The sequence below is a fragment of the Cnephaeus nilssonii genome (genome assembly GCF_951640355.1).
Source record: "Cnephaeus nilssonii genome assembly, chromosome: 3".
Taxonomy (NCBI): Eukaryota; Metazoa; Chordata; class Mammalia; order Chiroptera; family Vespertilionidae; genus Cnephaeus; species Cnephaeus nilssonii.
This window is the reverse complement of record NC_137074.1, coordinates 32,122,302-32,137,803: the sequence shown is the minus strand read 5'-3', so window position 1 is coordinate 32,137,803 and position 15,502 is coordinate 32,122,302. Positions and strand designations below refer to the sequence as shown.

The following is a 15,502-nucleotide window of genomic DNA, read 5'->3' as shown; positions in this document are numbered from 1 at the left end:
AGTCACCTTACATATAAAACACAAATATGGAAAATCACAATACCCATTAGCATGTTTACCCTTATCTCAAAATTCCAGACTCAAGTCAGTACTGTTTATGCCATGTAAAGAAAAAACAATGAGAACAAAGATCAGAGAGCCACGGAAACAAAAGAAGTACCACAGAAACCAGGATTACATTTCTGATTGATGGAGAAAACAGCGATGATTGAAGAGGTCAAGACAGAAGCAAATTTCCATGGTTCTGAATGGAAGAATCCACAAGGCAATCTGACCACATTTCCTAATATTTATTGAAAACCACGAGTAACAATCAGTGTTTTTGAACCAATCTTGAAAGGAATACAGATGATTACAAAGCTGACTTAACAGATGAATCTTTAGAAAAAGAGTTAATAAATCACAATTTTCAATGTTTATATATAAAATTTTAAAACTAAAATGACACCCTGGTGATCAGTTAATGAATTTTTAAAAGAGCATTAACCAACTATTTCCAAACACTGGGAAACAAACTTATGCAACTGAAGTTCTTAACTGATTCTCATTCCTAAGGAAGTTACTACACGGAAAATAAGTTAGCAGTTCAAACAGATTTAGAGAATCGAATGGACAGATCCATACATTCTATGTGTAATCATAGGCTGTCCTTAATAAATACAATCAACGGGAGACTCACAGTCTAACCCTCTTTGGGGTAAGGCTTTTCCTAAGTAAACATCAACTATGAACTCCTGATGGGCATATCAGTGACCACCACCATCAAATTACAAGTGAGAGTGGGGCCTTCTGGCTCTATACCAAAGTGAACCAGCAAATGGCAGGTTCCATCCCTTCAAGGGTACTGTCAAAAATTCTAAGATTCAAAACAATGTCTTCAACCTGGAGGGTGAGAACTTTCAGAATAAGGTAAGAGCTGAACCACACTCCACTTCAATAATCAATGTATAAGACAGCCAATCTCCTTCCAAAGCCCTGGGTATTAGGCAATAAGGGAAACTAGGTAGTGTGCCCGCCCCCTTTTTATAATTCTTTCAGGTAATTGAATGTCATTAGCAACAGCCTAAGAGTCAAGTATGAACTTTTTATAAGATAAAACTTATTTTTCTGTTCTGAGTTTTTCCATATTTGTTTTCTGAAGTTAGGGGTTTAAACAAACCCTTAATTCATATTTAAAAAACAATAACAACTGGCCTATTTATCAATCTTTTTTTCTCTCTCTCCCCTCTATTATTTAAAATCATTCTTTTCAAATCTGAGGTTTCAAATTTGAAACCTATCGTTTGAAATTTTGCATAGCCACATAGGCAGGATTTCTTTCAGTTACCAAGGCCGCTAAATTAACAGCAAGTCCAGCAGCACACAAATCCACTCACCCACTCTCTGTCTTTAAAAAAAAAAAAACAACACAGATTTTCTGCTTCCATGCTTTTCATTTCCAGGAACAATACTTCTCTCATGGCAAGCAGAGGCCCAAAAAACAAGGAGTAGCCCTGATCACAACTCAGCCTTGCTTCCTTCCCTCACCCAACACCTCACTTTAACTGACAATGTCCCATCTTCCCTTATAGAAATTGAGTCTCATCATCTTACAGGATATTGACAATGTCCAAGTTTGTAGCTATTGAGGTACTATTTGCCATCTCCACAAATTTCAGTGTGTACAGAATTGAGTGCTAAAGTAAGAGCCCAACAATCGCAGCAAAGGAATAATCCCAAAATACCTCTGCTTTGGTGATAAAAATGTTCTGACTGCAAAATATCTTTCCATTATCTTTCGTGTCAATATCTGCCCAATGCACTTGCCAGATTGTTTTTGCTGGTCTCTCCTCCTATTAAACTAGCAGGAGCACTTGGAGTTGTTTATAGCTCCCAGGACAAAATCCCACCAAAGGCAAACAACTGCTTTGGAGGAAGGAAGAGACTCACTCTGGATTTAACAGGCACAAGATTCCTGCAACTCAACACAGATTTATTCATTTACCCCAATTAGCACAGGATGAAAGAAGGACACTGAGGCCTCATCTCAGTGTCTACACTAACTGTATAGTTTAACGGTTTGACATTTACAGTACTTAGTATAATGTCATGTCTTCCTATATCTGGGGAGGTGCTGATGTATACAGATGTCAATCCCTGCCAAGGCCCTACAACCCACAATTTCTCTAGGGTATGCATTCTATTATCTCAAGGGTAGCTAAAATACCTATGTCACACCTTAGTTAAAAAAAAAAAAGAGGTCAGTGGGCCATCTCCTGTACCAAATAGCAACTGAGAGTCAAGTAAACACATTCCCATGGCAATCATGTGACACTGATCACCAGAATTTCCTGTGGAAGGCTGCCTTGGGCAGGAAACCTCCAAAACGTATCTGATTTGTCTCCCTTATATTAAGGAAATGCCCCTCAAGCCAACGAGCACACAAAAGACACCTGCGTGGGAACAGGCAGAAAGCTATCCTCAAAGTCAAAAGCATTTTGTACAGACTGCCCTCAACCAAAGAGGCCAGTGTTTTCATCTTCCATGATCTAAATGCTTCAGTATGTTCAAATATTTACCTGATCTACCTACTGCTCATTTCAAAGAAGCTAGGACGCAAAGACAAGGTAGACTTCTTTACAATCTGAAATTTACCATTTCCAAACAAATGAAAATGAATGCTATCTACATACATTGCCCTATTGGTCAAATGGCATTCCTTTGGACGTGGACACCTGTGCTCGCCCTCCCAAACTCTAAGATTTAATTTACATGACAATATTAGGAAATGGCTATTTTCATATATTTTTAAATGGGGGTGCATTTTTAAGAATCAGTATAAAGTGTCATCTCATTTCAAAGAATGTCAAGTGGAAGTTCACATAAAGAATTTAAAATATGATATCTAAATCGAATATTTGTCTGGAATTATATAACTAGGCATGTTCTCCTTTATGTGTATTTTATTCGGTTACTGTTTTTGTTTTTGAGGTATCATTCTAGTATGAAGACAAAAATTTGACTTTTTTTTTTAAGGTTACTTTAATACTATTTGCCCAAGTACTTTTCCAGTCTACCTTTGTGAACTTAAATTACTAGGCAACTTAAAAGTATTCAAGTTTTCTTCTAGGGGAAAAAAAAAAAAAGTCAAATATTTCTATAGTGGGAGCTTTTCTACATGAGATCACAGAAAAGAATTCATTAATTCTCTCTCAGACAACCACACTGAAGGCCAAAATCTTTGTTCCGGGAAGGACGAGAGCATTCATCAATTAAGTGTAGTAATGTTTTAGGGCTTTGTTTATAAGTCCAGCATAAATCACCATCTGTTAACTTGTACTAAAAAACTTTAATTGAAGTTTATGTAGTTCAGAATAAAGTAAAAGAAGAGGCCTGTGTGAAAATGCCACCCCATAAAGATTTTCACACCCCTGGATCAATACAATCCCATTCTTACTGAATAATGTCATGTTTAAGGCTTGCTTCCCATGCTCTTTCATTCTAAACATTAGTTTCTCATGTTAGAAATATTTACATCTTCTAGGAAAATTCTTAATTTGCTAATTTTTCCAATAGAAAGAAGAAATTCTGACTATTTTTTAAAAGGCAAATAAATTGCAACCTCACCTAAGCTCAGATTTTTAAATGCTTCAGATTTCTTAAATTACATTCCATTTTAGAACAGATATGATCTTTCTTACCAACCCATTCCATCTATACTTCAAATGCTAGGTTTCCAGTTGTCCTTTCTTGATTAATTCTACTTTCTATAATCATATTCAAGTTGTACTATGTGGCTTGATCACTGGTCAATGTAATTTCATGTATGTAGATTTTATTTTCTAATTCAAGCTTTGAAGACAGGGACCACGTCTTTATTTATTTTGTTCCCTCAAACCTCTTCCCCCCTATATATTACTTTATATACAACAGACATTTTAAAAAGTTAATTCGATCTCTCAAACTATTAACATTACCCATGCCAAAATCACTCTAGAAATTATTATTTAATTTTATAAGTATACTTCACTGTCCCAAATACTCAAAGACCCCTCTTGATGCCCTTGTGACCTAAACAGAATTCACAGGCTTTCATCACATACAGTGGAAACTTTCCACCTTCTCTTAACCACTCTGAAACTCAGGAAAAATAAGTTAGTATGTTTGTACTTAGATAATTTTTTAACTCTAATTTCCACTCAATATTTTTAAAGAATTAAAAGAAAACTTCATAAATACACTCTCCCTAGATGTTGACATTGCATCTTTGCTGAGACATGCACTCAAGTGGAAAGGCAGGAAGAACTCACAATTCAAGAGGGGAAATGCCTAACAAGCACACAACACTGAGCCATAAAAGACCATGTGCAAGTCAGCGCTGAACGAGAGCTCTATGGGCAAGGGCCTGGTCATGATTCATCATCCTACTCCTAGCAGCTAGCATAATCCTCTACAACACACTCTCTGAAAGCAGAGATTTTTTTGCTTTGCTCACTGCTGTATCCCCAAACACCAAGAACAGTCCTAACACATAGCAGTGCTCAGTTAATATGTGTGGAATAAATATTTGTAGAAAAAATATACAACACATAGTAGACATTCGTAGGAAAGTTGGTGGAATAAAGGCCTGGCACTAGTTGAATTTATTTTAAGATTATATTTCTCCTAGTCACAATTACTTTAAGAGGGACACAAACTGTAAGTATCCAGGGACAGTTGACCAGAATGATAGTGAGTCAAAAACGGGAGAACTTAAGACTGTAGAACAGAAGGTATAAAGGCAAACAAGCTAGCTATAGTTGAGTTTAAGGAGCTGACATGTGAACGAAGAAGCAAACTTGCTCTAGGTTGCTATGGAGTAGTGTTTTTTGAACTACAGGTCAACACCCATTCTTGGGTCACATAATCAATTTAGTGGGTCAGTGACTGGCATTCTTTTAAATAGAATAGAACTGTATCACAAAGAATAAAGGCAAGTATTGATTTACAAAACTTTTGATTCAGTGTTATGTATATAAATATTTTTGTGCATGTGTGTTTACTGGGATGCAAGGTGAAACATGTCTCAATGTGTGTCCCAGTCAAAATACATGAAATAACAGTGCTATAGAAAGTCTATCTTTAACCATGACAATTTGAGCTAAATATAAAAATTAGAGATGTCAAAAAAGATTAACTGATTACTTCCTTTTTTTTAATAGTTAAGCTAGACAAATTGGGCTAGCCTTTTCCCATATGGTACTGGATAAAGCTGGTCAACGTGTGACAGATTCGTAGGGCAGCTTTTTTTTTTTTTTTTTTAAGAGAGAAAGGATGGGAGAGGAAGGGTGAGGGAGAGAGAGAAATATCAAATATGAGAGAAACATCAATTGGTTGCCTCCTGCAATCAAACCAGTGACTTTTTGGTACATAGAACAACACCCAACCAACTATGCTACACCAGCCAGGGCTGATTACTTCTTAACGTTGAAGTCCTTTGCCAGTGGATATTCATATAGACTAAGAAATGAAAGAAATCTTAGTTACCACCTGCCTTCCTTCCTTCATTTCATTAATCATAAGGGTGAATATACCTAAAACCAAACTGGTAATTAGGGGCAGAACCAGGACTGGAAGCTGGTTTCGACAATAGTCCAACTCTGTCGTTAGAGGGTCACAGTGACTCTAGCACAGGCTGGTGACCATGTCAAGATGTCATAGAGGGAGTATTGGCACTAAGTACAATGGCCTCTCTGATGTCTATAAATTAAAATTATTTGATGCAAAACTATGACAAAGTATTGCACTTATCTTTTGATGATCAGATTTATAAATTTTCAGGATAAAAAAGATAATAGGGATTTCATTTACATATATGTCATCATTTATAGAACTCAGGATCTTGAACATGATAAAAGCCATTAAGGAAAAAACTAAAATAAAGACCTCATCATTCAAAGTTTTGTAAGACATAAAGTTGAGGAATAACATCCTTTTGACATAAAACCCTAACTAAAAGGAAGAAAGTCCACCTTAAGATAGTTTGCAGAACTTAAAAGTCTTTGAAATAGGAACACCTCTTGCCATGTTTCCCCCCATAAAGAGAAGTTAACACCTAATCCTTAAGTATCTGTAGCAAAGTAGAAAGGAAGCATTAATAAGACCTGCTCACACCATTCCCTACCAGTCCAGTCCCACCCACATTTTCACGACCCTCCACCTCCTTTCATAAGAGAAATGACTCCTAGAGCAAACCCCTCAGGAAAACACGAACTTCCATGAAGAATTAGCAGCAAACTTTTAAGAGTTATATTATTTAATGTTTTTAAGTCACTGTCCCAGTTTTGGAGGCCTGTCTGTCCCTATGTTTCTTTTAGGCCCTAAGCACAAGATAACATGGTTTAGGGCAGTGGTCGGCAAACTCATTAGTCAACAGAGCCAAATATCAACAGTACAATTGAAATTTCTTTTGAGAGCCAAATTTTTTAAACTTAAACTTCTTCTAATGCCACTTCTTCAAAATAGACTCGCCCAGGCATGGTATTTTGTGGAAGAGCCACACTCAAGGGGCCAAAGAGCCGCATGTGGCTCACGAGCCGCAGTTTGCCGACCACGGGTTTAGGGCAATCTCTCGCTCTTCCTCTTAACTTGGTGAGAAGAAACCCACAGGTTTCTCAAATACAGACAGTGGATAAGTGATGGAATCTTCCATTTTTCTAATGTTTCATTAAAACCAATAAGTTCAAAGAGTTGTGATTGGATCATGGTTAAAACTCTAATTCTCTAACATACATACAGTCAAACATTCACACATGCAAGGCAAGAAATTTTTGTTATTGGAAGGAAGCTGGCAGAACAGGGTGAGTAGTTTGATGACAACATCAATTATGTCAGATGTAGGTCTGGAATAAGCTCCCCAACTGGTAATCAATCATATAACTGTGGCCACTAATGGATATGGGTCCTGCCAAGTTTCACGTGCCCAATAGTTACAAAATAACTTCCTTTCTGTGTATCTCAAAACAGACTTAAATTACCTTATTTTTCCAGTCCTTAAAGCATAACCCATGCTATAAAGTAGCCAACTTAAGATATCTAAGACATCTTCCACTATGAAATCATCCTCCACAGCCAGAAGGCAAGAGTCTATAGTTACAGGCAACAAATCTTTACTGACTATAAAACAAGTTACTCACATGCAAAAGCATGAAGGGCTTCTCTTAAACAGAACTAATCTAACATCTTTAAATTGGTCAAGTTTTAACTTTGTGCTAATTTTTCCTTTCTAAGAAGAGTTCAAGGCTCGGTTGTCATTCCAAGTGCTTGGTACATGTGCTCTGTGTGTGCATGCAAGCTGATTTGATGTGTGTGAGCACATGACACGTGTATGGCTTCTAAGTTATGGAATACATAAGATCTATCAATAGGAAACTAGGTCTGAATATTGGCCTACTGGAATTTTGAAACTGCTGCTACTCTCACAGCAAGAGGGCCACCTCAGTGGTAGTCAACTGTAGTCACAGGCTAACTTAGCACTAATGTTATCAACTGCATAAAGACATCTGTCAGGACAAAGGCATACTTTAAATTAAGTGACTGGAAAAATGGGGTCCAACATATGTCAACTCATTTATAGACAAGTATATTTCAATACATCTTTTGCAAGGTCATTGACACTAATAAAAGACTAAGATGCAAACTGACCATACCTTTGTGATGCCCACCAGCCAATCAGGAGTATGCAAATTAACCCAATGAAGATGGCGGGTTAATTTGCATACATAGGCGCCGAGGGCCGGGGATGGGGCGGGACGCAGGTGTTCTGCACTGCCCCAGCCGCTCCGGGCCTCTGGGAAGCGTGGGAAGGCGGAAAGGCGGCTCTGGGCCGGAGCAAAGGCGGTGCCGGCAGCCAGGGGAAGGAAGGCCCATTCTTGCACGAATCTTCATGCATCGGGCCTCTAGTAACTAGATAAAATGCTCCTCCAGAGTTATCATCCTGTGATACAACCCTTGGTTGAAGATGCAGCATAACACTGTCCTAAACTCATGATGGAAGGCTGGTTTTCAAAGAGAGAACAGTTCTTAAGGGCCATGTGGTAAGGAAACCAGCCAGGGTGGTGCTTTCTTTCTCTGGGTAAAATAATGACAGTTTCTCATGAAGAGGAAGACATAAAACAAGGTCAGTTAGTAAACTTACATAAGCTATTGACCCATCACAAGGCCAACTCAGTAAAAAGGTAACTACAGAACGTACTCTATAGTGACTACATGAGAAAATTTCATCACAAATGCCTTTAAATAATGCTCACCTGCTAAATGAAATCATCATTAGAAGTGTAAATGGAGCCCTGAACTGTGTGGCTCAGTTGGTAGGGTGTAATCCCATGCATCCAAAGGTTGCCAGTTAAATTCCTGGTCAGGGCACGTGCTTGGGTTGTGGGCTCCATCCCCAGTAGGGGGTGTGCAATAGGCAGCCTATTGATGTTCTGCTTTCACATTGAAGTTTCTCTCTCCCTCTCTCTTTGGTTCTCTCTAAAAATCAATAAAAATATATTTTTAAGTATAATTGAAAAGTTGACTGGCAATGAAGCAGTCAGTGTAGACATGGAGACTCACTCATCATAGCTACACTACCATCACTCGCTTTAAGAAGTTAAATCACTTTCCAGTGATAGGTGGTTTCCCATCCCAAAAGAAGTTTAACCAAGTGGAAAAGTCAAAGTCCACAGTAACTAAATGATTTGCCCACCTTCAAACAGTTATTTAAAAGCTGATACTGGGGCCAGGAATAGGGTATGTTTCACCTACTATTCAATACTTTTTGCCTTAAAGTCCCAACCCACTTTTACATCCAGTCCAGGCTCTCTACATTCTAATTTCGCTACATTTGAGAATTACTAATAGGAACTGAGCAAACAGGACCTGTTGAAAACACACCAAAGCTATGCTAATTCTCAATGTTTTGACGGAAACTTCTCTTCACACTAACCTTTTAAAGCAGAGTTCCAGACCCTTCACTGAACACAGTAGCTGAATTATAGCACCTGGCTATAGTACTTCAAGCCCTTCACTTAAATGCCGATGATAACAGTTCAATCACATAAACAAAGAGAATGTCTGTTTTAGAACAGCTAAATGTGGGATGCAGACATATTTAATTATATCTGCTGAGTGGCTAAGGTCCAAAACCCGCCACCATCTGGAGGCTTTGCTTGCCTGCATTTCAGATCCCCACCGCTGTGGATGGAAAGAGCCACTCTGGCCTTTTTCATTAACATAAAGAAAAGATTAAAATAATTAGGTGTAAGTGCCTCATAAAGGCTTAGATGAAAGCACATTATAGGAGGCATCAATACTACAGTTTATGTGGTCTCATCTGAAATGAAACCTGGCTTCATTAGCACTGAGTTTTCTTGCTGTATTTTCATAGATGGGAGCTCTGTCAACACAATTCTACTGAGGCAGGCTGTACGAGGAAGATAAAAAGCTAAATGCCTGCTTCTTAAGGGCTGCTTTTGGCCCACAAAGTCCATTTTGCTATATTGTCATCATATCCCTTGATGTTAAGCTTGACCAACCAAGGAACTGGACTCTTCACAAAGCAAGAACTCCTCTCCAAGGCTGAAAAGCTTAAGGGATTGTTAAAGCAACTTTTCCTCGGCTACAGAGGAATTAACAAGGGGATGCCTTCAGATGTGGAGGCTGACTATCTCTTATGTCTGCGATCAAACAGGATTTTGCTGTTAGGCATTATGGTTCTAAACATTAAATTATCTTATTTGTAAAAATATTTTCACTCATTAAAGTCATTACTATTTAATGATTAACCACTGACTACCCGTGGGAGATTAAGATACTGACAGTCATAAAATGTCAAGATGTTGTCCTTACCCAGGAAAATGCAAACTATACCTTTTCCCAGGTCTCTTAAACTTCAATGTCCGATACTTGAAGCCACTATAAAAACATATGGCTATATAAGTTAATTAAAATTAAATAAAATTTAAAATTTTGTTCATCAGGCACAGAAGCCACATTTCAAGCACCCAATGTGATTAGAGGTTATCCTACTGGATAATGCAGATAGAATATTTCCATCAATTCAGAAAATTCTATTGGACACAGCACTGCTCTAAAATACCATATTCTCACTGATGAAAATGCAAGGGATGATTTTTTAGCATATATTTTACCTTATAAACCAAGTGAAGCTCTCTAGCAGAGTTGTTAGGAGCCAGGCACCCTGAAGCCCAACTGCTGAACTGTAACCACCCACTTACTGGCGCTGGGGCTGGGACCAGTCACTCAGTGTCTATGTGCTTCAGTTTCCTATCTGTAAAACAAGCATAATTACAAGACCTATCCTCACAGGACTGTGGTAAGAATTAAATGAGTTAGTTAAGTGCTCAGAACAGCAAGCACTAAGCAAATATTTGCTGTTATTATTATTATTAAGCCCTATAGTATGATTCAGAGACTTAAAAATGCTCACAGCCTTATATAGTTAATGAGTATTTTATTTCTTTTAGTATGTGTGACTGCCTGTAACAACCAGTCTCCATGTTATCTTGGGACATTTAAAAGAAAAGATAAGATTCATTAGCCAAAAGCTGCCTTTTAAATTTCACCACCTTTCACAAGGTAGTCTCTTCACCCAGACAGAATAAAGATTAATTCTGATCATAATAAAATTTAAATCTTAATGAATCAATTAATTAAATATATAAACTAGGTTAGTCTTCCAAGTCAGAGCATATAAATATGTTTTAACTGAATGCATATAAATAAATAGAGCCCATAAATCCATTTTCTAATTCTATAAAACCTGAGAATTCAAATAACCATGTGCAATTATAGCAAATACATTCCTTGAATGGAAACCTGCTATTAAAGTTATATCCAACTTACTGAAAATTCCAAATCAGTGGAGTCTGTATTAATGACTGCCTAAACTTAAGGTACATTCTGTTTAACCTATTTGAAGTAGCTGGAAAATGTAAAGATTAAAAACATTAAAACAAAGCTGAAGAACAGTATGGTCCTACACAACAGTTGAAAAGTTTGTGAAACATCTTTTTTATTCTTATTGAAAAAAATTAATTCTGAAAAATAAGCAAATTTTTAGCATTACCAAAATACACATTTGTTTGTTAACTCTGGATAACTTTCCCCCACCTCCCCATCCCATCCCATTTCAGGGGGAAAAAAAGTTTGTCAGCTAAAACCAAATTCAACTTGAAAAGTGCTTATTAGTTAGACTCTGCATAATCCCAACTACCAATTTATATAACAAAAGAAACAACCCACTATTTCATTTGGAAAATCTTTTGAAATTAGAAGAAAATACACTTCTGAAAAACCTTACCTGAAAAACTACTGAAACATTTAGAGATTAAATGATAAGAGGTGGAGGATTTGCTTTAAAATATTACAGCAGAAAGTGGGGATGGTCAGGGGTAAAGTGAAACGAGACTCACCAAGATTAGATGGTTGTTGGGCCTAGTTAGCAAGAACATGGGGACCTACTACTATTCTCTACTTTTGTGTATGTTTATGATTTTTCATAATTGCAAATTAAAGAAAAATCTAACCTAAGAAAAATATAAGGTTTGTGGGGTTTTAAGTTCGCTTTTGATTTTTGCTTAAAGTAAAAGGTAAAAGTCATAACAATGTGCATAGTTTCACAGTCACCAGGCAAAGTCAAAAGTGCTACATTTCTGCTATTCACTCCTCTCCCATCAACCACTAGAGGCAGAATTCATGATTATCCCAAACAACTGTATGCTCAGTGTTAATTCTCTCATATGACTTGGTTTTGGATTTTGTTTGTCTCTTTCTTCACCAATTCCACAGAAAGAAAACCACAAAGTAGATTAGCTAACACCCTCCAGAAAATTGCCAAGGGTCTTTTTTTAATATCATAATTCTTGACTCCAAGATGTGCCTCCTTTTTTTTTAAGCTATCAAGAGGATACATTATGTTGATGGATCCCAGTTTAGTACTAGGACATCTAAAATTACACAATTATGGTAACTTGAGTGATTTTTAACTCCATTGTCCATTTAAAAAAATGAATGTCAAAATAATCTAATAACAGTCTGGGAATTGTTAGCATGATGAAAATATTTTTATGTTCATATCATTGAAAGTACAGGAGATAAGCACCTGTACAGTTTCGGTAGCGGTTAGCCAATTTTGAGACAACTTAGTGCAATAGGAAGAAAAGGGAAAAGAGGATCTGGAATCAGAAGATTGGAATTGGAATTGTTGCCTGATTTTTGCCTTTTTATTTGCTGAGAAAAGGCAAACACTCAGGTTAGGTTTTCTTATTGGTAAACTAGAATAATAAATATTTTATTTTCATGAGTCCTGTGAAAATGTCTCAATAGACAATATACAGAAAACTGTTTGGAAAAGAAAGTGTTACTTTTTAAAAAGCATCAGCTTGTAAACTGCTTTAGTAGCCCCTCTAAAAATGGTTTCAGGCTATTCCCCTACTTAGAATCGGAAAGGGAGAAAGAATCAATGAAGAGGACTAAATGGAGTTGTCAGCCAGATTCCACAACACCATTCCCTGAGCCATGTAGGCACAACTGGGTGAGGCCTTCAAGGTAATCTAAAAAGTGATTCTGAAGATTTCAGAAACTAAGGCAGGTCCATCAGATCAAAGACATATACACTGAGTGGCCAGATTATTATGATCTCTGAATGCATAATAATCTGGCCACTCAGTGTATATCCTATATAATAAAAGACTAATATGCAAATTACCCCCTCGACCAGGAGTTCGACCAGCAGGCAGGCCGGCCAACCGCCCATGTCCCCTCCCCCTGGCCAGGCTGGCTGGACCCCACCCATGCACGAATTCATGCACCAGGCCTCTAATACACACACACACACACACACACACACACACACACTGAGTGGCCAGATTATTATGCATTCAGAGTTCATAATAATCTGGCCACTCAATGTATATATACAATGACTTATTAAGTCACTAATAATTCTTTGAAGTGTTAACCCTATATTTGCTTGTCTAGCCATACAAAAGCCAGCAAAAATTTTATAAAACATTTATTTAGCAAAGTAAAATGAATAAATACATACCAAGGAAACTCTGAATTGATGTCACTGAGATATACAAAATTGTCTTCTTCCCATGGAAGGAGCAGCCAACAGCAAGGCCATCTCCTGACACATGTGTCGCTTAAATGTCGCTACCCTCCCATATGACAAATCTCAACAGGCAGTTAGTTACCAGGTCAAGGAAGTTGACAGAGACATTACTCAACAAAAGCACAAGAGGTCGACGAAATAACTATATGAGGAACAATGCAATATGTAACACAGAAAAGATTTACAGAGCAATATGCAGTTTCATGGAGATGTTATTATTTTGCCCTCTCCTATCCTATACAACTTACCTAAAGATCACAACTGCCTGGGTTCAAATCTTGACTCCACAACTTACTAACTTTTAACTTCAAGCAAGTCGCTTGCCCTCTACTAGGTGTACCAGTTAATAATGCGGATTTTTTTCAATAGATGGAGTTATACATATGTTGATATATATGCGATTTGATATGTATGCTATTTTGTTGTATTGACAGCAAGCTTCAAAACTTCATGTCAAATTTGCTGAAGGTGTTAACGTCATAGATATTTTTACGCTTAAAAATGTCAAATTTCGTGCCAAAAAAAGGAGCATCTGCAGGAAGTTTTAATTAATTACTTTATTTTGAAGAAAAAGTTATCATATACTTCGGGAAGCTTATGGTGAACGTGCTCCATCTCAAGATACTTGTGAATGCTGGTTTAAACGCTTTAAAAGTGATTATTTCAATGTGAAAGACAAAGAACATCCGGGTCAACTGAAAAAGTTTGAAGACCAACAATTACAAGCATTATTGGATGAAGATGTGTATCAAACTCAAAAACAACTTGCAGAGAGATTAAACATTGCTCAGCAAACAATTTCCAATCGTTTACAAGCAATGGAAAAGATTTTAAAGGAAGGAAAATGGGTGCCACATCAACTGAACAAAAGACAAATGGAAAACCGAAAAGTCATCAGTAAAATGTTGCTTCAATGGCACAAAAGAAAGTCTTTTTGGCATCGAATTGTGACTGGCGATGAAAAGTAGATTTATTTTGAGAATCCCAAATGCACAAAATCATGGGATGATCCAGGTCAACCATCAACAAATCGCTTCGGAAAGAAGACAATGCTCTGCATTTGGTGGGATCAGGAAGGTATGGTGTATTATGAGCTAAAGCCAGGTGAAACTATACTGATCACTACCGACAACAAATAATCTATTTGAACCACATTTTGATCATGAAATGACCAGAATGTGCCAGAAGACACAGCAAAGTAATTTTGCTTCATGATGACGCACCATCACACACTTCAAAACCAGTTAGAGACTCGTTAAAAGATCTTGCCTGGGAACTATTAACCCACCCGCTGTATTCACCAGACCTTGCTCCTTCAGATTACCACTTGTTCCGATCGATGGCACATGCACTTTCTGAGCAGCACTTCAAAACGTACAAAGAAGTGGAAAATTGGGTCTCTGAATGGTTTGCCTCAAAACAAAAAAAGTTCTATTGGGACGGTATCCACAAATTAGCTGAAAGATGGGGGAAATGTGTAGCTAGTGATGGACATTACTTTGAATAAAGCACTTTTGATGTTTCTCTTGAAATTATTTTGTTTTCTTTGATTACAAAATCCGCCATTATTAACTGGTACACCTAGTAAGTGCCTCAGTTTGTTCAAGTACAAAATGGAGATGACAAAATACCAACCTCATAAAGCTGTGAGGAGTAAATGAAAAATGCACATAAAGCACTTAAAACAGTGTCTGGCACAAGCAAGCACTTGATTTTTTATTATTAGTATTATTGCTAAATTTCCTTACATTTTTAGTCTTGCTATAAGTGAGTCCTCCTCAAAAAACATTGTGACCCAAATATTTGATCAGTGGTTCGGAAGGAGAGAAGCACATACTAATTCAAGTAAAATGTTTAAGTACACAGAAGGGATGCATATTGAGAGTGTGAAAGCCATGTTGTGGCCAGCACATCACTAATTTATTATTTTCCTATTCCATGTGCTTTCTCGCTCAGTTGGTACAGCATCAGCTGATATTGCAAATATCAAAGGCGAACCTACAATCCCTCCAGAAGAGCCAGCATCTGAGCCTGGTGGGGCAACAGACAGAAAGCTAGTGACACGAGTATAAAGACAAAACAGCACACCTGGAAAGGGCTATGGCCACTGTAGGATGAGTTCCACTAGAAAGAGCCTGAGTGCCAGGAAATGTAGAACTAAAATTAAGGCAGTTGTCCTATGACTAAGGGCAGAGGAAGAGTGGGGTAGGCGGCAGGCAATGGGAACAGAAGTAGGTGCATTGCCTGAGCAGCGGCAGTGGGAGAAGCTGTCCCGAACATTCTCTGCTCTCAGGAGCCTTTGGGTAATGCCACAGTGCGCAGCAACCGGACACAGTGACAATACCCCACCCTCTGTGTGAGGGA

At 37.6% G+C, this 15,502-nt stretch overlaps 1 protein-coding gene across 7 annotated transcripts in view; it reads right to left on the bottom strand.

Annotated features, from left to right (window-relative positions):
• The window catches only part of FNDC3B (fibronectin type III domain containing 3B), a 327,683-nt gene that overhangs the window by 285,883 nt on the left and 26,298 nt on the right, over positions 1-15,502 (bottom strand). The window lies entirely within an intron of this gene.